Source organism: Danio rerio, chromosome 23, assembly GCF_052040795.2.
Source record: "Danio rerio strain M-AB ecotype USA chromosome 23, GRCz13ab, whole genome shotgun sequence".
Taxonomy (NCBI): Eukaryota; Metazoa; Chordata; class Actinopteri; order Cypriniformes; family Danionidae; genus Danio; species Danio rerio.
In genome coordinates, this window is record NC_141043.1 from 40,657,657 (window position 1) to 40,680,537 (window position 22,881).

General features: G+C 38.5%; 1 long non-coding RNA gene across 6 annotated transcripts in view; it reads left to right on the plus strand.

The window, feature by feature from the left end:
* The window catches only part of LOC101884801 (uncharacterized), a 206,739-nt gene that overhangs the window by 151,742 nt on the left and 32,116 nt on the right, over positions 1 to 22,881 (plus strand). For 4 of the 6 annotated variants that reach the window (XR_015523857.1, XR_015523859.1, XR_015523855.1 and 1 more), the window contains one exon: positions 16,203 to 16,353. This is a non-coding gene — a long non-coding RNA (uncharacterized LOC101884801). Of the gene's footprint in view, positions 1 to 16,167; positions 16,354 to 19,232; positions 19,609 to 22,881 lie in introns of those variants that run through there. The other 2 variants (XR_015523858.1, XR_015523860.1) reach the window with 2 other exon arrangements.

A 22,881-nucleotide genomic window follows, 5' to 3' on the forward strand; every position in this document is an offset into this window, starting at 1 on the left:
TGTATAGCTTCCTATTACCAATATAAATTTAAACGATTTTTGAGGAGTGTCCTCATATCTGAGCACTGTAAATACCTGAAATCTTAAGTCTCTGAAATTAAATGATGTCACGCAGGTGCATAGTACGTGTTTAGGGTACTGTAGTTTAAAAGCAAGCACAAACAAACATACACAGCAATGGCGGAGAACATGGTAGTTAATGCTTTATAAGCATTAAATGTTGATTTACTTTACAACCAAAAGCGGAAACCTACAAACAGCAAATTATACATAGACATGAGCACCGAGTCACAGACATCACATCATCACTTTCCCACAGGTACTGTTTTATAACAAGGTGACCAAACCATATACTAGCCTGGCATGCAGTACATAATACAGTGTTTTGGTTGTTTTTGTGGCAGCACAGTGACTAAGGTGTCATCATAGTCGCCTCACAGAAAGAAGTTTAATGGTTCGAGTCCCAGCTAGATCAGGCATTTCTGTGTGGAGTTTGCATGTTCTCCCTGTGTTCTCATGGGTTTCTACTGGGTACTTCTGTTTTCCCCACAGTCTAAAAATAATGATTTGGATGAACCGAATTAGCTGTAGTGTGAATAGGAGAGTGTGTGGGTGTTTTACAGCACTGGGAGTTCACAAGTTGGCATACTTTTAATGCTGGGTTGTGGCAAGAAAGGCACTTGACGGTAAAACAAAACATGTTCATTACTAAAGCAGGGAATAAGCCAAAGGAGAGTGAGTGAGTGAGAGTGTAAACACGGATCATTTCGAAAATGTCTTGTCGATGTGAAACTTTTTCAAAATGCAATGGAAAAACTTTTCAGTATTTGTCTACATCGATGTTGTGTATACTTGGTCTAATTTCGTTTTCTGACTGCTTTTTAGTCAAACTTGCTACAGTATTTCTATCCAACTGACCCCAGATTTGTTCTAACTTGTCACCTCGCACTTGGTCACGCGATAGTTGAGAACCAGTGGCATTGACATCAAAGTAGGTTGGGTTCCTTTCTGGAGGGCTCGTTCCTACGGCCTAAACCGGTTTACCGGTTTACCCTCCAGAATGAAAGCTTCAAAGGAAGGAAGGCTGTAGGGGATCAAAAAAAAAAAACATCTTCCATCATGTTTCACAAAGTACAAAAATTCTATCACTTGTACAATTGGAAACCTTGAGCCTTTGGAGTGGCTTTGAGCACTTTGATTTGGAACCACTCATGACAGCTATGATTGTTTTCTGTTCAAAGTGCCCAATGGAGGTGGATTTATCCTGTTTGGATGCAGCACTGGTGTGAAACAGTATTTTAAAGATGCAGTATGTAGCCTACACTAGAGTACCAGAGATGTGGAACTAGTTACTAGTTATTGCAGTCCAAATTAAAAACATTGGGGAGGGGTTTTTTTTTTCACCCAACTCCTCTCTACTTACTGGAGGTTACCAGATTGGTTGCCGTATTGACAACACCAACAAGAGCGAGCATGTCTGGTGTCGAGCCTCAGGTCTGGTACACACCAAGCTGACAGTCGGCCATTGGGTTTGGGTCTGGCTAGATGGTTGTAACACAATGGGGCTAGTTTTCATTTTGATAGATTTTTCAAATATTTGCAAACGATAGGCATGATCTCTTATTTCATGTGGCTTTCATCTGTTTAGTGTGTTCAATATGTGATCAAATTCCCACCTAAAGTATAGTGGTTGTGGATAGAAAAAATAATGTGCATAAATCAAAATATTGACATCGCGTGTAAAATGATAATATGCAAAAGCAAGAACTAAACGCAGAATAAGAAACAACAAGGTTGTGTTCCAAATGTAAATCATAAATGAAAACGCATGTAGACAAAATTAATTTTACTTCTCATATTTAAATGTTTTGTGTGTTTACAGTCTTTTCTTCGCTCTTTTGCTCCGACGTTCTGCGATTGCGTTTCGCAAACATGCAATGCGAGTTTCATTTAAGTCACGGATGGACTTAGGCATCATCATTGGTTCAGTAGTCGAGATTGACAGTTGCTCCTCTAGCCAATCAATCAAAGGGGGAGTTGACATCTCTCCAATGCAACTCATAGCTTCTCAGTTTGACAGGCAGGGATCTGTTTGTTTACTGAAGTTTCAAATAGATATTAGATATACTTCATACACGTTTGTAATTCCGGAGAATTCCTAACAATATCAACATTAATACGGCATCAGTCTTTCCATGATCACAGGGTTAATCAACTGGCTGTGTCATAATATATATGGCATATATTTCCAAAACAAAACATCAGATAAGATGATGTTGTAACGCATGATTTCATCACACGCAGCCCTCTTTTGCTTTTATTTTGAGAACCTTTGAAATAATACATTTATGGCACAGCCAGATCGACAGACAGGTGTCAGAAATTACAGTAGTATTTATATGAAACCCCTGAGACCACGGACAGTGTCTGAAGTTACAGTATTGTATTTACATAAAACCCATGCGATCACGGGGTGTCTGATATTACAGTATATAATATTTAAATGAAACCCCTGCGATCACGGACAAGTGTCTGATATTACAGTATAAATGTTTATATTAATATGAATTTCCCATAATCATGAACTGGTGTATGAAGTTACAGTACATATAGCATATGAATCCTTGCGATCACTGACAGACGTCTATATTATATGAAGCAAACAAATCCCTGCCTGAGCAGCCACAAGTTGCATTGGAGTGATGCCAACTTTCCCTTCATTTGATTGGCTAGAGGAGCAACTGTCAATCTCGACTAGTGGAGCAATGAGGACACAGAATTCTGCTCATGATTTAAATTAAACTTGCATTGCATGTTTTAGAAACACAAGTGCAGAATGTAGGAGCAAGATTAGAGGCCGTAAACCCAAAATATTCAAATATGAGCAGTAAAACTGATTTTGTCTAAATGCGTTTTCATTTTTGATTTATATTCATTATCTTTTGGTAGACGACCTCATTGTTTTTTATTCTGCGTTTAGTTCTCGGTTTTTCATGGTATAATTTTATATGCAATGTCAACATTTTGATTTACTGACATTATTTTTCTATCCGCGACCATGATACTTTAGGCGGGAAATTGATATTATAATTCATGGGCAGCTTTTTCGTTAAGACGGGACCAAATGCAAGGGGACAACACAATTGGGTTTTTGCGGGGCTAGTTGTTTGGTGTCGACTTGGCGTGTCCTGGACTTTACAGTAAGCTGCTCAGCTAATATTTACAGTACATTTGCAATATTTATGTTATTTGCTAATTAAAAACCACCTTGTGTGTTAAGTTAATGATACTAGAGCTACAGCAAAGAAGTTGTTTGAATAAAGAAATAACAATTTAAAACCAACAAAGTTGTTGCAGAGCTTTGGGGAACTTGTCAAATTTGATGCATAGACATTTTTTGTAGTGTTTTTAATGATGCATTTCTGACTTTTTTCATAACACAGTGTTCACTTTCAATTTGTGTTTTTGGTGAGTTAGCAATAGTGAAAATGTTTTTGTTAAAACCGTTCCTTTAATTCATGTGACTTTTTCCTAAGAGAACCTGTCTTGTTTTACACGCCACGATAAAGCAATCAAATTATTTTTACATCTCATGGCAGTGCATGAAAATGACTCCCCAGCTGTGGTGAGTTTTATACTGATGTGAAGACAGCAGGAATCAAAATAGACTCTGGCAGTGAGTGTTACAGGAGGGATGTAAATTGCTTCGACTAAATTGCAACACTGTCATTTTAACAACCTCAGTTTATGGAAATCAGCCCTATATCCACACACAGGTTTTATCTTTTTGTCAAGAATGGAGGACAGAGTGTATGAGGTGCAGAGCAGAGGAAACTTCCTGTTAATTATAGTCTGTCACGGACAATATCTCACACTGTGAAGTGCCAGCCACACAAGTTTTTGTCCCTGCAGACACATCCACTTCTGTTGTTCTGTAATGTTGTTGAGGATTTACATGCTGAAGCACGACAAACTCTTCATATTTATCAAGCTGAAGTATCTGATTATTCATTTAGAGCTGAAAGGGAGTCTTTTACCTGCTGAAGCCGATGATTTCAATCTATTAAATATTGACTTTAGGCTTTCCTAACTCTTAAATGTCCATGATAGCAATATAGAGGAATTTGTAAAACAAAATGGTTGCTACGCAACCCTCGTTCTCTGGGGAAAAATGCTTTGAAATGCTTTACTGGGAAAACAAGACTCAGCAATGTGTCTGAGAATGAGAACAGTATACTGTATATACTGTAGTCCAACTAATCAGTTTACATGAGCTTCAGCTGTGTGTGCAATCATTGGGTAAACTGGTGAAAAATCGAGTTCCCCCTGGAATCGAGCCGCTTAGGACCCTAAGGAATCATCTGAGGTGAATGCCTGATCAAAAGCTATTATCGGGATACCTTGTTGTGTGGCTAATCAGAGCTGCGTTAGCTTGTTGTAGCTAGGAGGCTAACGGTAGATGTATAATTGTGCCAACTGGGCCAAATAAACAGTATGCAATATAAATTTCATAATCCCTGCCTTAATTAGACATCAGTATATGAAAAGGTCTATACTTGGATAAATGTCGTAATAATGGTAAAATGAAATGCTTTTACGTTATATAAATTATAACTTGATTTCACAGAATTAATAAACTGAAAAAAGTGTTGCATGCAGAACTGTTGCAAACAGATTATTTGTGTTGAATTTAAACAAACAAATTAAGTTTAATAGAGTTCAACTTAATTTGTTTGTTTAAATTCAACACAAATAAATTGTTTACAACCACTTAACGTAAAAAAATTAAGTAAATCCAAGGAATCATCTTTAAATTATTTTTTTCAGTGTAGTTGTAATACTGGACTATAATCAGGTACGATAGACTATACCTATTACAACTTTAGTGAAACAATAGGATCAATCAGGGTCCTATTGGTGGACCCAATTCTTATGATAAAACTCCTATTTCTCATGACATTGGAACTGGTGTGTTTGAGTTGCATGATGGGAGTTGTAGTTCATTTCAGTGGCAGAATTGTGGTACTCCAGCGATCTGCAACTGCTAGACAACGCCACTTTATAAACGACAACAACGCTTTATAAAAACTTTACTAATCATCTGTTTCAGATAAATAGAATAAACAGTTTTTCGCAAATGAAAAAATTTTAAAACTCCAAAATATTATTTGAAGTTTATTTAGTTCATTTTAAAATATTGTATAATTTTTAAAATATCAAATCATTATATTAAATCATTATAATTGTAGGATTTTCATTAAAAATATATTTGTTCATATTTTCAAACTTTGAAACAAAACATAACAAATCAATTATGAATATAAATATGTAATAATACATTTAAAATAATACAGTGGCAATTAGTTAAATAGTTTGTTCTAGTTCGATAAAATGTCACTTTCATCTCATTAAAAATAAAATCTGTGACCATATAGACATAACTAAAAATCTAAACCCATTGAGCGCAATTGGCACACAACTGCTCTAACCAATTCAATGGACTGCTTTCAGGATTATGAATGGATCACTGGCCAAAAGAGCCATTTAATCTTTTATTCATCAGTGTTTGTTGAACCTCTCACTTAATCATTATACGACACCACATTGTCAAAACTCTCTTGCATGCTTTCCAGAGCTTATCTGAACATTTGTTTAGCTCAGGAGACTAATTGGAGTTCTTAGTTATGGCTCATTTGAGTATTAACTTTGTTTGTCCTGGGATACCTTTGAGACTATTGAAGCAAAGAGTTCTGGTTTATGTACAGTACATGGAGGGACACAATTTTTAATGGTATTGCGACTTTGGAGATACATAAAAATGTATTACCATTTGTACAGCAGTTATTTTGCTTGCATTTTCAACAGCATAGATTTGCACAAGTTCCACAAAATAGAGAAACTGAATGTAAAACACTATGCAGTAAAGGTGCTCTTTTATTTTTCTTACATCTGCTTTTAAAAACATTATTGGTTGCATTTATGGAAGGGTGTAGGTCTGTGGTTCACTTTTCAGGTGATCTGTATGAAAATCTCTAAAGATGGACATGTATCTAAAACGTATAACAAAACATAGCATTGTTTTGGCAAAACTCCTGTTTTTTGTTTGATTTGGTCATTTAAATTAAATTCTAAATTTCTATATTCATTGTTTAATAAATGGTTATTTTGGTTTTATCTGCTGGTTGTGATATCCGTTGGCTGTGATTTCTCTTATTTTCATCGAGCACCATTAGAAACTCACTTAGAGCTCTAGTTTGACGATTCAGGTGCAAAGTCCAAAGTGCAGGGCGCACAAGCATTAGGGGAAGTCTGAATCCACTTTTGCTATTTTAAGGACAAAAAAATCCGCTTTGGCGCATGGTCTAACAGGGTTGAGCGTATTCTCTTAAGTTATAGGTGTGTTTTGAGAATAAACCAATCAGAGTCTCGACTCCCATTCCCTTTAAGGCGTTGCGCCATAGCGCATTTGCTATTTACATAGCGAATTTTGTAACTGGAAAAACTGAACACTTTACTAGCGAGAAAACAGTTAAACAGAGCATCTGAAGCACGAGAATGAGCCTCCTCATTCTTTACTTTCACTTTCACTCTCTTTCGGTGATAAGGAAACATGATGCACGCACAGATATCATTAGCCTATACATAATTAATTTAGTTTGTTAAGCACAAATATTTGTTTAAAAAATATTTCTAAATTCAGTTCTAATTTCCAGCAAACAAATAAATGAACAGTAATTGTAAAGTCAAATCGCGAATTTGGACTTCATACAAATCAATGCATGGAGGAATTAGGCGGAACTAACGAAACTGAAAGTGTTTGGCGGAAGCAATTGGCTGACGGAGCTTGCCGAGGAGATACGGAACTTGCCGAGGAGATACGGGAAGTGCCGAGTGAATGCGGAAAGAAAAAAAACTCACATGGCAAGTGCATGCATGCAGACGCGCTGTGAAAGCTGAAGAACGCGATCGCTGCATTAATAAACTTTCACGATTGCATGCAGAAAGTTTTAAGCTGCAGTGTGTAAGGAAGGGAAGGCACATCAGCACTTGGTCATCTCAGGGACACTGATGGTATGAGAATTGACTTTTTCTAATTACAAGGACTGCCACATGCATTGCCTTATTCATAATATATGTGCAATATAAAAGACAGCTACTATTTTGTTGCACTGTAGTTCATTATTTTGTGCATTATAATACTTTGTGCACAATATTAAGTTAATCATGCTGTTCATTTATGTGAATGGTTTATGTAAAGTGGGGTGCTTGCATTAATATTGGGAAGTATTATTTTGATATGCAAATTAATAATGCTGAGACAAAATTTGTGAAGGAACTGTCTTTATTTATATTACATTGTGTTTGTTTAAGTCAGTATTGCGAATAATGTATATTTTATATATTTTGTTCCTTTTCTAAGGTTATCAACCTATTGCTATCGCTGCTACTGGTATCGCTACTACTGTTCAAGCGCTACAGTATTGTATTATTGGGCAAACTGAAAGTTAAAATACAAAAGCTGAAAAGCCTTGGAGTTGTTCCCTGTGTCCCCTGTTATTGGCTGAAGCTCTTTCGAGTTAGAAGCAGATACTGGTGTGTGTAACCCATAAGAACTCGACAGTTGATAACCAAGAGTGTAGCAGCTGGACATAAAGATCAACGGCTTTGTGACGTCCAAAGACAAAGTTCTGCTGACACCAAGTGAAAGAAAAATTCAAGGAAAATGGCTGAGGAAGCATTAGGAAAATCAGTTAAACAGCTAAAAAAGGAAAGAACCACTGCAAAAAGTAGCTTTACCAAACAAGCTAACTTTCTCTGTAGAGAAGCACACCGACTTATAGAATCAGAGCTAAAAGAAGAATTTAAAAAGCTTTCTTCTGGAGCAAGAAAAGTGTTTGAAACTAATGATGACTATAAAGCTGGATTAATAGCAGAGATTGAAGCTACAGAAGATGGTGCAGAGGTACAACTTTCAGCACAGCAAGAAGCTGACTTTAAGAAAGCTGTGGAAGAATGTAATGCAAAGTTTGACGAAGTAACTGAGATAGTACAAGATAATCTCTGGCAAAGATATGGACAAAGTGATGTGTTAACCACAATTTCAGCAGCTGAAAAAGCCTGCGATCGCACAGCCGCTATGCCTGTTGATGGCACTGGATATGAAAGTTATGAAGTGCAACTGGAGCTCTCGATGAGACTGGTGAAAGAGGCAACTGTAACTTTGCTAAAATGGGAAAGATGGATTCCAGCACCTGAGAGAAAGGATCTTGAAAGTCATGTTCGCAAACTGAAAGAGTGTAGCAATGAGCTTGAATCAAGAAAAGCTGAATTCGCTTGGGCACGAAGAGCTGCTGAAGATACACAAGCATTAGACACGAGTATGACAAACAATCCAAACATAATGGTACCTGCAGGACAGATCATGCCAGTGGTAAAAATTAAACCAACAAGTCTACCTAAATTCACTGGTAATAAGAGAGATTACTATCGTTGGAAGAGAGACTGGGAAAATCTCCAGAAGCAAGGTGAGCCCACTGGGTCTGTTGAAGTGAAAAAGATTCAGTTAGTGGATAGCGTGGATGACAGAATCGCAAAAGAGCTCAGATTGTCTTCCTACAACACTGCTGATGACATATTCAGGGTGTTAGACAACCGATACGGTAACAAAATTACAATTGCCATGGAAATTGTAGAGGAACTAGAGAAAATGCCAGCTTTGAGAGGAAACCAACCAAGAAGGGTAATAGAATTAATCCAAATGGTGGAAAAAGCCTTGGCTGATCTCACAGATCTTGGAAACGTTGGAGCAATGAAGAATCCTCTTGTGATAAAATCCATCGAAAGCAAGTTACCTGAACTCTTGAAAAGAGAATGGCTCATATATATGACAGATCCTGCAAATAACATCACACCAGACAAACACTTTGATGAGCTGTTACAATTCCTTCAGAAACAGGAAGAAGTGCTTGAAAGGCTGGAACAACTTAGGATCTCAGAAAGAGTGGAAAAGCCAGAAAGAAAATTTGAAAAGAATTATGCTTTTACTAGAACGACAAAGAAAGACTCCACAGAAGCTGGTTGCATCGTGTGTGGGGCAGAGAAACATAGAGGCAGGATTTTCTTCTGCAGAAAATTTAAAGACTTGAAGCTGACAGAGAAGAAATCTATCATTAGGAAACTAGGAGCATGCAAAAAGTGCTTGGGAGTTCATGAGGATGACAGCAGGTGCAGTGATAACTACCTTTGCAGAAACAAAGATTGCAAAAAAGGAGACTTCTCAGACCACCATTACTTCCTCTGTCCAAAATGGGACCTCAAGAACCTGAATGAAGGGAAAACCATCAGTAAAGATAGTAGAAAAGGAAGTGGATTGACTGCAGAGCAGGAACATTTCCTGGCTGAACTTTCTCCAGAATTGGCTGAGAAATGCAAAAAAGCATTCACCAACAAAGTTAAGATGATAAACTGCTCAGGAAATGACCAGCAGGGATTGGTCAGTAAAAGTGGATTAAAGGAGCTTCCTGTTATCATGATGCTGATGGAAGTAACCACGAATGCAGGACAGAAGATTGGCGCTTTGATAGATCTGGCTTCTGATACAAACTATATCACCCATGAAGCTGCTGAAAGACTTAAGCTGAGAGGTGAAAAAATCACTCTAGTGGTTCATGGAGTTGGCAAGATGGCGATCAGAGTAAGCACAAATAGATACCTTCTCAGGATTAGAGTCAAAACTCCTGAGGGGACAGTGAAGGCTCATCAGTTGATCTGCTATGGTTTGGAAGAAATTGCCAAAGTTCATAGAATCGTAAGTCATGAGAAACTTAGAGAATTCTTTCCAGAGGTGGAATTAGAAGAACTGAAAAGACCAGGAAAAATAGATCTCCTCATCAGTCACCGAGAGGGCAGACTCGCTCCACAAAGAGTGAAGATTGTTGGGGATCTTGTCCTGTGGGACAGCCCGCTGGGGAAAACAGTGGCTGGAGCACACCCTGATTTGTTTGAAGTGGTGGATATGGCTGCATACGAGTCCAAAACACATTTTGCTCGGTCCATGAGAACAGCTGCAGCCAGGTATGAAGAAATCATAGAAAAAGCAGAAAGACCAGCAATTACTGATATTGTCAAAGAGGGAAAGAGCCCAAGAAGTTCACTAGCAAGCAACAGAGAGTTTATTGACTGGTGGAAATGGGATAGTATTGGCACAGCTTGTGAGCCAAAATGTGGAGGATGTCGCTGTGGAAACTGTCAGCCTGGAGGGAAGGAGATGACCCTAGCAGAAGAAAGAGAACTGGAGATTATAAGAGAGGGTCTCACATATGTTGAAATGGATACCCACAGCACAGCTCCACACTGGGATACAAAGTATCCATGGATTCAGGACCCAGCTACACTTCCTTACAACAGAAGTGGAGTAGAAGCTGCTTTCCTCAGAACAGAAAAGCAACTGAAAAAGGTACCAGAATGGCAGGACATTTATGCAGCTCAAGTCCATGACATGGTGAAAAGAGGTGCAGCAACAAAGCTTACTAAACAAGTAATTGAGGAATGGAAGGGACCTGTTTGGTATGTTAGTCACCTGGTAGCACCAAATCCGCATTCAACTACCACTCCAGTGCGACTTGTCTGGAACAGTAGTCAGAAATTCAAAGGGCTAAGCATGAATGATCTTCTGTTAAAAGGACCAGATGTACTCAACCCAATCAGAGCTGTCTTGCTAAGATTCAGGAAGGGAGTATTTGCTGCTCTTGGAGACATAAAAAAGATGTACAATTCAGTGTGGCTGGAAGAGCGTGAGGTTCATCTTCACAGATTTCTCTGGAGAGACACTCAAGACGAAGAAATAAGTGAGTACGCTATCACTAGAGTTAACATTGGAGATCGTCCTGCTGGATGCATTGCACAGTTAGCTATGCGTGAGACAGCTAGGCTGGCAAAGTTTGCTCATTTAAAAGAAGAGTGCAGAGTCCTTGAGGAGGACAGTTATGTGGATGACATCCTTACATCCCATAATAGCCAGGAGAGACTGAAAGAGATAACAAATGGGCTAGAGGAGATTCTAGCAGCTGGCGGATTTGCACTGAAACCATGGGTTCGGTCGGAGCAAAGTGGGAGGAATGAAGTGGTTGATCCAAGTCAAGTTCCAAAAGAATCAATCTCTCAATCTAAAACAATCATACTACCAAACCAGCTACGAGATGAAGACAACAAGGCTTTGGGCACAGGGTACTTGGTAGAGGAGGATAAGCTGTACATCATGGCTTCCATTAATTTCTCAGTAAGAAAGAAGAAAATGAGAACGGGTCAGAACCTCTTAAAAAGTGAGGTGAGACTGAGAACACCAAACCCTTTGACCAGAAGGCACCTGTTAAGCCAAGTTGCTGGCCTCTATGACCCAGTTGGTCTTGTCACTCCTGCCAAACAGAAGGGTGCAATTCTTGTCAGGAAAGCTTTCCAAGAGACAGGAAAGGGGAGTCTAACCCGTGAGACATGGGACATGCCACTTTCTGAAAACCTCAGGGAAGAAGCTATCAGATTATTTGAGGAATATGTGCAGCTTAATCAGGTCAAGTTCCACAGAAGTCTTACACCTCCTGGCTGGAAAGGAAAACCCTGGGGAATCACTTTCTCAGATGGTAGTGATAAAACATATGGAGCTGTATTGTACCTAAGATGGAATACAGACCAGGGGATAGACGTCAGACTAGTTGAATCTAAAGCAAAACTAACACCACTAGACCAGAAAGGAGATGCTGTGAAGGCTGAAATCTGCGGTGCAGTTTTCGCTGCACGACTCAGGAAGTACTTTGAAAAGCATGGGCGGATGGAAGTGGAGCGCTGGTTTCACCTGGTAGACAGTCAAACGGTGCTGGGGGCCATTCAACGTGATAGCTATGGCTACCAAACTTTCTTTGCAAATAGAGTTGGAGAAATCCAAAAGTCTGGATCAGTAAGTGACTGGTGGTGGATACCAGGGGATGTCAATATCGCTGACATCATTACTAGAGGAGGCACTCCTGAAGATCTTGCTGAAGAGTCCGAATGGCAGGAGGGACCACAATTCCTCAGATATTCAGTAGAGGAGTGGCCAAAGAAATCAGCTGCTGAGGTTGCTGCTGATGCCAAGGAGAATGTTAACAGACTTCAACGGAAAACATTCTCAGCAGTTCTGACAAGATCTCAAACAAAGAGGGACCTGGCAGAAGCAGGTAAAGGAATTCCTGAAGTTTCAATCCTTGGTGATTCAATCAATGTTGTTTCTGACTCTGGTGAAAATGGAAAAAGACCAAACTTACCAAAAGGAACACCTCGTGACTTAATTATTAAGAAACTAGTGGATGAGGAAAAATACAGCAATTTAACCAAGCTAGTCAGAGTCATCGGCTGGGTTTGGCGTGCTGTAAAGAAGTGGCTAGGATTCAGGGATCAGGACTCAAATGAGAGAAAAAGAAAAGAAGTGTTGCAAAACAAGATCAAACAAACCATGCTGACTGTGAAAGAGGAAGAGTATATTCTGAAAGAACTCTTTCTAGCTGCTCAACAGGGTGTGACTTTTCCCGACACTACACTTAGCAGACTGGCTGTGTATAGAGAAAATTCAGGACTCTTGGTTTGTGGTGGAAGAATACAGATCTTTAATGAAGAAAAGAGAGCAGTCCCAATATTACCTTGTAGTGCATGGGTGTCCATGTTATTAGCCAGAGAAGCCCACAGTGCAAATCATGAGGAGGTAGCAGGGACACTTCTAAGAATGAGGAAAAAGGCGTGGGTGATTAAAGGTCGGAGACTAGCCAAGAAAGTTGTAGACAGCTGTGTGATCTGCAGGAAGGCAAGAGCAAAGAGATGTGAGCAAATCATGGCAGACCTTCCTCCTGAAAGGACAGAACCAGCAGCACCCTTTGAATACACAACTTTAGACCTGTTTGGACCATACATAGTAAAGGATGAAGTGAGGAAGCGAGTACATCTCAAAGTTTGGGGAATCGTTTACTGCTGTATGGCATCTAGAGCGATACACACTGACATTGTGAGTGACCAATCTGCTGAAGGGTTTATGCTAGCCTACCAAAGATTCACGGCTTTGAGGGGTCATCCAAGAAAATTATGGTCCGACCCCGGCTCAAATTTTATCGGAGTTAAACCTGCTCTCACAGAACTCTACAAGTTCCTGGACAAGTTAGAAACATCTGAGCTAGAGGAAAAAGCTGCTAAACACGGAACTGAATGGGTTTGGAAGATCCATCCTGCAAGTTCTCCTCACAGGAACGGAGCAGCAGAGGCCGCTGTTCGCATAGTAAAGCGAGCCCTTCACAACTTGGGAGGTGATGGTGTTTTCACTTGGAGCGAATTTCAAACATTCCTTTATATGGCAGCTAACCTGGCTAATGAGAGGCCTATTGATGCAAGGACGCAGAGCAGAGAGGATTGTGTAGAATATGTCACTCCCAACTCTCTTCTGTTGGGAAGATCTGGACCAAAGGGAGACCCAGGTGACTTTGATTTTGTTGGCTATCCTTATAAAAGATTAAAAGTCATCCAAGGAGAAGTTAACAAATTCTGGAGGAAATGGAGTCAGTTAGCAGGGCCAAACTTGTTTGTAAGAAACAAATGGCACACCAAGGAAAGGAATGTTGCTGTTGAAGATGTCGTCTGGTTAGCAGACCAAAATGCACTGAGGAGTCAGTACAAGTTGGCCAGAGTCATCCAAGTCAATGCTGATGACAAAGGTATTGTCAGAGATGTGAATGTTAAAGTCTTCACAAGCTACCCAGTCTCAAACGTAAAGCCTGCTAAAGCCAAAGTCACAACCAAAAAGTTGACTGACAGAATCCCTGCAACTATCCTCCACAGAGACGTAAGACGTTTAGTTGTCTTAATACCTATAGAGGAACAGCACTAAACACGCACTAAATTCTGTGAACAACTTGGGTTCAAAGAACCAGTAGTTCAAGTGGGAGGTGTAAAGTCAAATCGCGAATTTGGACTTCATACAAATCAATGCATGGAGGAATTAGGCGGAACTAACGAAACTGAAAGTGTTTGGCGGAAGCAATTGGCTGACGGAGCTTGCCGAGGAGATACGGAACTTGCCGAGGAGATACGGGAAGTGCCGAGTGAATGCGGAAAGAAAAAAAACTCACATGGCAAGTGCATGCATGCAGACGCGCTGTGAAAGCTGAAGAACGCGATCGCTGCATTAATAAACTTTCACGATTGCATGCAGAAAGTTTTAAGCTGCAGTGTGTAAGGAAGGGAAGGCACATCAGCACTTGGTCATCTCAGGGACACTGATGGTATGAGAATTGACTTTTTCTAATTACAAGGACTGCCACATGCATTGCCTTATTCATAATATATGTGCAATATAAAAGACAGCTACTATTTTGTTGCACTGTAGTTCATTATTTTGTGCATTATAATACTTTGTGCACAATATTAAGTTAATCATGCTGTTCATTTATGTGAATGGTTTATGTAAAGTGGGGTGCTTGCATTAATATTGGGAAGTATTATTTTGATATGCAAATTAATAATGCTGAGACAAAATTTGTGAAGGAACTGTCTTTATTTATATTACATTGTGTTTGTTTAAGTCAGTATTGCGAATAATGTATATTTTATATATTTTGTTCCTTTTCTAAGGTTATCAACCTATTGCTATCGCTGCTACTGGTATCGCTACTACTGTTCAAGCGCTACAGTATTGTATTATTGGGCAAACTGAAAGTTAAAATACAAAAGCTGAAAAGCCTTGGAGTTGTTCCCTGTGTCCCCTGTTATTGGCTGAAGCTCTTTCGAGTTAGAAGCAGATACTGGTGTGTGTAACCCATAAGAACTCGACAGTAATAACGATTATATCCATTATGCGAGTTATAGATATTAATTATTTATGGATAAATCTAAGCTTGTTTTTGATAAAACAAATTTAAATATGCATTTAATAAATAATACTATTACTAATAATAACATTATACAAAAGCAAATTGTCATAAATTGAAAAATCCCCTAGATGAAGAAGGCATGAAAGTATGGTTTTTATATTGATCTAGAAAATAATAATCTTTTGTAATATTTCAATCCTTTAATTCTTTTTCATATGTAAAGATATTTACATATTGCTGTACACCCTGTGTGTATTAAGTAATATTTAAGTGAGGCGCGCAACTAACATGCTCTGCGCTGGACTTTAGATTCTGCTGGTCTATTGAACTATTGAAATTTTAGTTCCTCAAATTAGCAACGTGCTAGCAATGTCTTAATACGCCTCCTTTTTTAGACCAGAACACCTATGGGCGTACATATGAGCGGAAATGTATTTGCTATTTAAACAGTATGGTGCAAAATGTCAAATTGACTCTTGAAACTAGCAAACAACAATTGCGTCGCGCCTCGCGCCACATTGCACCGGGTGTATGATAGGGCCCTTAATGTTACATCCCATTCTATATAACAAAAACACGCAACATAGCCCATTCCTCTTACTTTTTCTACTTCGAAGAAGAGAGAAGAGAACATAGCATTACTGCTTGAATTGACTCCGAAATGTTAAGCATTTTATCACAATGGATTTATTAACACGCTTTGGATTCAATGTAAAAGGTTTGTGTACATGACAAATATTTCAGATATGCATCTGTAAAAAACGCATAAGAAAATTTCGGTGTGCAAAGACCTTTTTCCTTATCGTGGATTATTTAGGCCCACACGGAATCTGCGCGCACAGAAATCTGCAGATTTATCGCCCATGATTATTTACTTTTGTAAATGTGTGTAAATGTAAATATTCAAAAATATTTTTGCCAAATTTGAAAATGTTCATATGATTTATTTACAATACATCACTTTCTGTCTTTTAGTAGATATATTATATGAGAGATTTGCTTTGCTAACCAGTTATGTGAATCTAATTGAATTTGCATTGTAAACATTAAATAAAAGTTAAAAATGTATTAATTTTTGTTTCATATATTGTGTTTTTAGTTATGATAAATTATTTCACATAAAATCTGCAGATTTTTTTACAAAACTCTGCACAGAAATAGCAAAACTCACTGCATTACTGCATTACTCACTGTGTAAACAGATTCTCAGCTGTCAGACAGAGAGTCAGTCATTTCTGCCCCACAGACTCCCTCAGGCTTACAGATCATTTCTTCCTTGTTTTAGGAAAGACTCTGACACAACCTTCTGTTTTCCATCAGCCTGGCGTCCGACAGTTTTTCCATCACTCTTGAACACTATCGATCCATCCGTCTCTCTTCGGCCTCATCCCTGCACACGTGTGTTTGCAGCATATAGTACGGCTGAAACCCATTTCACCTCTGATTCCAGACCACTTGGCTTTTCTGTCCGGTAAGTGGCCACTGAGGGGAATAGCTCTGCTCTCTTTCATTATATTGTGAGGCTCAGAAATGCTCACCTAGTGAACTGTCATGCCCGACCTTGAAATTAGTCTGAAGTATAAAAGTTTGTGGAGTTCTTTAGGCATTTAAACTATTTGCTAAGGGGAAAAAATGGTCTTGTTGAGGCAGAACATTTTAAGAAGAACATTTCAATGCAATACTTCTTCTTCACTGAATATCTTAGATATTGGTTGTTGTTGTTGTTGTTGTTTTGCTTGCACAAACCATTCAGACCACCCTTGCAACAGCCTAGCGACCAACCAGACCAATAGCAGTCAGGGTTCCCACTTAACCTGGAAAATCTGAAAAATTACTGACCAATTTTAGTCACATGGGGGAAAAAGAGAAAGCCTACAGTGTTCAAGAAGAAATATATTGTTGTGCTGGAAGACTGTTATTCTTATATTTGTGTTTTTATTAAGAAGATAGTTTACAACTTTTCTGAAACTGTGCTTATGTTATTTAGGATCTGTGTTCTATATTAACCACAGCCATGTCACCCTGCAGCCCAAGACGGTTACTCACTGAAGCGAAGCAGGGCTGAGCCTGGTCAGTACCTGGATGGGAGACCACTAGGGAACACTAGGTTGCTGTTGGAAGTGGTGTTAGTGAGGCCAGCAGGAGGCACTCAACCTGTGGTCTGTGTGAGTCCTAATGCCCCAGTAAAAGAGAAGGGGACACTACACTGTCAGTGGGCGCCGTCTTTCGGATGAGACCGAGGTCCTGACTCTCTGTGGTCATTAAAAATCCCATGGCACTTCTCGTGAAAGAGCAGGGGTGTAACCCCGGTGTCCTGGCCAAAGTCCCCCTATCGGCCCATAAGATCATGGCCTCCCAGTCATCCCCTTCCACAGAATTGGCTCTATCACTGTCTCTCCACTCCACCAATAGCTGGTGTGTGGTGAGCGCACTGGCGCCGTTGTCCTGTGGCTGCCGCCGCATCATCCAAGTGGATGCTGCACAATGGTGGTGGTGTGGAGAGACCCCCCCTCATGATTGTGAAGCACTTTGGGTGTATGGCCATACACAATAAATGCGCTATATAAATACACATTACATTAGTGGTTCCCAAAGTGATGGTTGGGACCCACTGAGAGGGTTTGCTTGGTGATTTTCAAAAATCAAATAAATTTGATTGAGCTAATAGAGTTACTTCCACAACCTACAGATGATAAAGTATTTACTAGTTTAAAAAAACATGCATGCATTGATAATTGAAATTTTTTATTTATTTATTTTCTATGGGATTGTGACCCTTGGGGTTGTTACATTATAATTAACGTCACAGCAATAGCATCAGTGGCAGCAGATGGATTTTACGGCACAATAGTAAAATTTGACACCTTATCACATTCAATAAAAATAAAGGCCATGACAGAACATGGAGGATGATTTCCAAGTGGCAGTCTCCAAAATAAAACCAAAAATAGACTTGTGCAGTAAACATTGTCAATCAGTCTCATTATAGGTGAGGTTAATATCAAATTAAACAAATGAATAAAATGCTTTTTATCAGATTTTTTGTGTTAATATGCCTGTGTTTATTTAGGCCTATGGTGTGTGCACTGTTGTGTGCAACATTAATTTACATTAAAACAACATTGAAATGAAAGGATATATTTAACCTCCTAGGGCTTGAGTGTCCACATACAGTACATGGACAGCACAGTTTAGCTCTTAAGTGGTGGTTTAAAATACTTTGAGTGTTTTATAAATTGTTACAGACATACAGTGTCATCCTGCAACTGTTTTACAGCATATGAAATGTCCCACACATATTTTAACTGTCCAAAATGGGGACAAATTTTGTTTTTACTCTCTGATAGTCAAAGTAAAAAAATGTTTTAATATGTTATATGCATTAAAAAAGTCAGGAAAAGGTGATTTTTGTAAACTCAGACAACGAGTCCACATATATGGACATGATTTTTGTCAAAAGTACATAATATCAAATAATGATACTTGGGTTTTATTCTAATTAGGTTTCAAGAAGCCCAAATAACAAAGAGAACAAAAAACCTTGGGCATTAAGAGGTTAATGCTAAACAATAGCATTCATCAGTTATCCCTAGTAGCAAAGAATTCTGGCCCAGATTTGGCATAAAGCTGGCACAGCAGGCATTCATCCGGCACTGGCATACAGCATGTGGGCCAAACATGGCCCGGTTTGGCAGAGGTGGCACCGTCTTTAAGGCGGCATACAAGATTTGGGCCAGATGAAAAACTTAGTATTTGGCCCAGATTTAAAAATTTGATAAGTGGGCCATGTGAGTTTGGCCAGTCTTGACCCACATTTAAAATACACTAAAATCATTTTTGAGTAAAGAAAAAAAATTCTACCAATCAGGTCACTTTGAGAAAAAACGTGTTCATAGTGTGCCTAAAGCGCATCACTCCATGCGTTTATCAATTTCATTGCCATCGTGACACACCAACCTATCTGGCCCAGTTCAGGCCCAGTTATGAGTTATTAACTTGGCTAAGACTTGGCCTAGATATGGTCTGTGTTTGGCCCTTGTCTGGAAGCCAGATTTGGTCCAGTCATGTACCGTAATTCACTGCAGCATGTGGGCCAAGCAAAACCTGATTGTGTGGGCCAGGGCTGGGCCAGAGAAATTTTGCTATGTGGGATCCATCATCTGCTAATCTTCCCATTTAAGCTTCTGAGCCTTAATGTTTGCTTTATTTACATTCTAAAATGACACATTTTTTTTTTTTGTCAAGCCTAGAATTTGAGGGTGAAACTCAGCAGATGTATGACATCCTTTACATTCAGCCTCTTTCTATTGAAGATGTATCGGATGCATATTGTTTCATCTTTGTCTGCAGATTGCCAGAAATTGCTGACTGGGATCTTTTTTCCTGACTGGGAAACAATTTCCCCCTTTTTGCCAAGTGTATGGACCTGTCTAATCATATAATTGGCCAAAGCAGATTGTCTCAGCAATAACTGCAATGAAAAATGAGCGTTGACGGCAGCAAACAGAAAATACCGGTTGCCACAGCACCTTTATGGATTCTGGTGAAATACAGGATACATGGTTATTTCAGCTCTGTGCTGTAATGAAGCTATAAAATCGGAAATAAATATCTCCTGCAATTTTGCACAGCAACTAAACTGCAGCTCTGGATTTCAATATTCCTTTTTATATGAGATTTAAAACATTCAGATTTTTAAAGTCTATTAATAAATGTTTAAAAAGACTATTGTGGCTTTTAGTTACACTGTATTGCACCTTTCATACAAAGAAATTTAGCATTAATTTAATAAATGCAAAAGAAGCAGTATACTACCGTTTTCTCAGTCACTTTGGCACAACACTATTTACATTTGCATAACAGTAAATGCATTTTATCAAAACAATTAGTCATTTGTGCACATCATAGTAGCAGTTTCTCATTCCTTCCAACACATTGCAAATGCTTTTAGACATGCATCAACTGCTTTCATACAACCCTCTGCTGTTTTATAACATCATCATTTGCTTATGTCATGTCAGTCAAAATTAACCAAACTTGTGAATGCTGAATAGTCATTCCATGTAAAACTAATTAGTCCTTATTTCATTAATTGAGTCAATACATACAAAAATGTTGAACTAGTAATCTTATACATTTTTTAAAAATCTTTCTTTCCTGAAAAAGTCTTCTAAAATGAACAATTTCATGAATGATTGATATACCTATGTTGTAGGTTCAGTTCCACTAAGTACTGCAATATTGTTTACAGTTGTGCACAGCTCTGTAAATAAGGGTGTGATTATTCTTTTGCACAATGCTGGGAATAAATTAGAATTGCAAAGAGCAAATGCTGTAAAAATGTGAAAATACATATTCAAGTGTCACCAAAATCTGCATTGGAAAAAAAAACAGAGTAAACTGTTATAATGAAAACAAGACAAAGCCATTTGACTTAACTGTTCATAAACAATTGTGTTAGGACTTTTCATCTTTTCATCAACTAGGTTTCGCAGTTTGTACTAATTGTTTTGAGAAATACATTAACTGATGTGCAAATATAAATAGTGCTGTGAGAAATACATCAAAGCCACGGAGAAAAACTGTAACATCAATGTACACTTCCTTCATAGTACTGTACTTAGAATAATACTGAAATGTAAAAATGGCAGTATAAAAATATATTTATACATTTTTATGTTATATGGAATTACTTAAATTATTACAAACCTCTGAGTAATTATGTATTTTATATGGTTGCATGTTTAAGATATTCTGTAGATATAGTTACAAAAAAAATTGATAAAAACATTAAGAGACTCTTTGGATTTACAATCAAAAATGTATGTATGTGTATATATATATATATATATATATATATATATATATATATATATATATATATATATATATATATATATATATATATATATACATATATATATATATATATATTTTTTTTTTTTTTTTTTTTTTGAAAATACAGTTTTTAAAAAGAAGCCAGGTGTATATTTATTTCTAGACAACACATCATTAATGTCTTCAACTTTAAAAGATTAAAAAAATCAAAATTTGGTCGAATAATCCAGATTTTCAATAACAACATGTGAAATAATTTGCTATTTTGACCAACTGTTACTTTAGGAAACAACAACAAAAAAATAAGACAATTATTTTTATTTACAACATTTTATATCTAGTAAATTTAGAGAATTAATTCAACTCTTCATTTGTTCCATAGCTGTATAGAGTGATAGATAGACGTAATGATAAACAGACAGACAGACAGACAGACAGACAGACAGACAGACAGACAGACAGACAGACAGACAGACAGACAGACAGACAGACAGACAGATAGATAGATAGATAGATAGATAGATAGATAGATAGATAGATAGATAGATAGATAGATAGATAGATAGATAGATAGATAGATAGATAGACGGATCAATAGACGGATCAATAGACGGACGGACGGACGGACGGACAGACAGACAGACAGACAGAAAGACAGACAGACAGACAGAAAGATAGATGGAAACCTTAATGGATGGATATATGGACGGACGAACGGATGGTCGGATAGATGGATGGACAGATAAATGGATGAATGGATAAAAAGACAGACAGATAGATGGATAGATAGATTTCTTTCTTTTATTCTTGTTTGTGCAAGACATTTTTGACATAAAGGTTTTTTTACACTGAATTACCATTGTGTATGAAATGTGCTTTATAAATAAACCTGCCTGACAGAGTAAATACATTTTGATGAATGTCAGAACAATGTTGTTCAATATGGAAGTGGGCAGCATGGTTTGATGAAGGCAACTCCTGTCAGAGAAAAAAAAGAGCCTTGTCTCTTCTGACAAAACTACTATGTTAGGAGTTTTGATTAAAGTGCTCTAGTTTCTCCAGTTCCTCTGAGACGTGCGCAGATAAATCAGCTCAGCCCTCTCCCCACAATGTCAAGACAGGAACTGAGTGGGTGAACGGAGAAAATGGGACATCAGTTGGAAATCCGTAATGTTTCATGGCAATACACTGCCGAAATGGCCTGGTGGTAGACTTAATGGCTCGTAATTAGCATTCTCCATCCTGCCCCCTGCCTCACATCGCACTGTATTCTCAGGGTTTCATAACAAAAATGTCGAGATGACGACGAATTCCACATTGTTCATCGTCTGCGTTTAAGTCTTGAGGACTAATGCATAAGTGCACTTAGACGTCTTTAAAGAGAGATGCTGAAAAGCAGGTCACCGTTGATGTTTTTCGCCCACTCGCTCAAATCTCACCGTAGGTTCCAGCTGACACATCTCTTCAGTTTTGGAGTGCATATGGTGCGTCTGGTCAGTTCAGTGTTTGCTGAGCTGAACCGTTTTTTTTTTCCCTTTGTAAACAGCTGAGAAGGGCTTTTCATCAGACTTTTATTTTATAACTGCAGCAGATCCTCTTGACCATGTCTACATGCCTAAATGCATTGCTGCCATGTGATTGACTGATCAGAAATTTGCATTAATGAGCAGTTGGACAAGTGTACCTACAGTAATAAAGTGGGCGCTGAGTGTATGTCTTTCATTCATTCATTTTCTTGTCGTCTTAGTCCCTTTATTATACCGGGGTCGCCACAGCGGAATGAACCGCCAACTTATCCAGCAAGTTTTTACGCAGCGGATGAACTTCCAGCCGTAACCCATCTCTGGGAAACATCCACACACACATTCATACACCACGGACAATTTAGCCTATGTCTTTGGACTGTGGGGGAAAGCGGAGCACCCGGAGGAAACCCACGCGAAGGCAGGGAGAACATGCAAACTCCACACAGAAACGCCAACTGAGCCGAGGTTCAAATCAGCGACCCAGCAACCTTCTTACTATGAGGCGTCAGCACTACCTACTGCGCCACTGCCTCACCCAGTGTATGTCTTAACACAACTTAATGAAGTAAATTTAGCTTATTTTGAAGCAAAAACATTATGGCATTGGATGATTATTCTAGATTCACTTTGGCAGA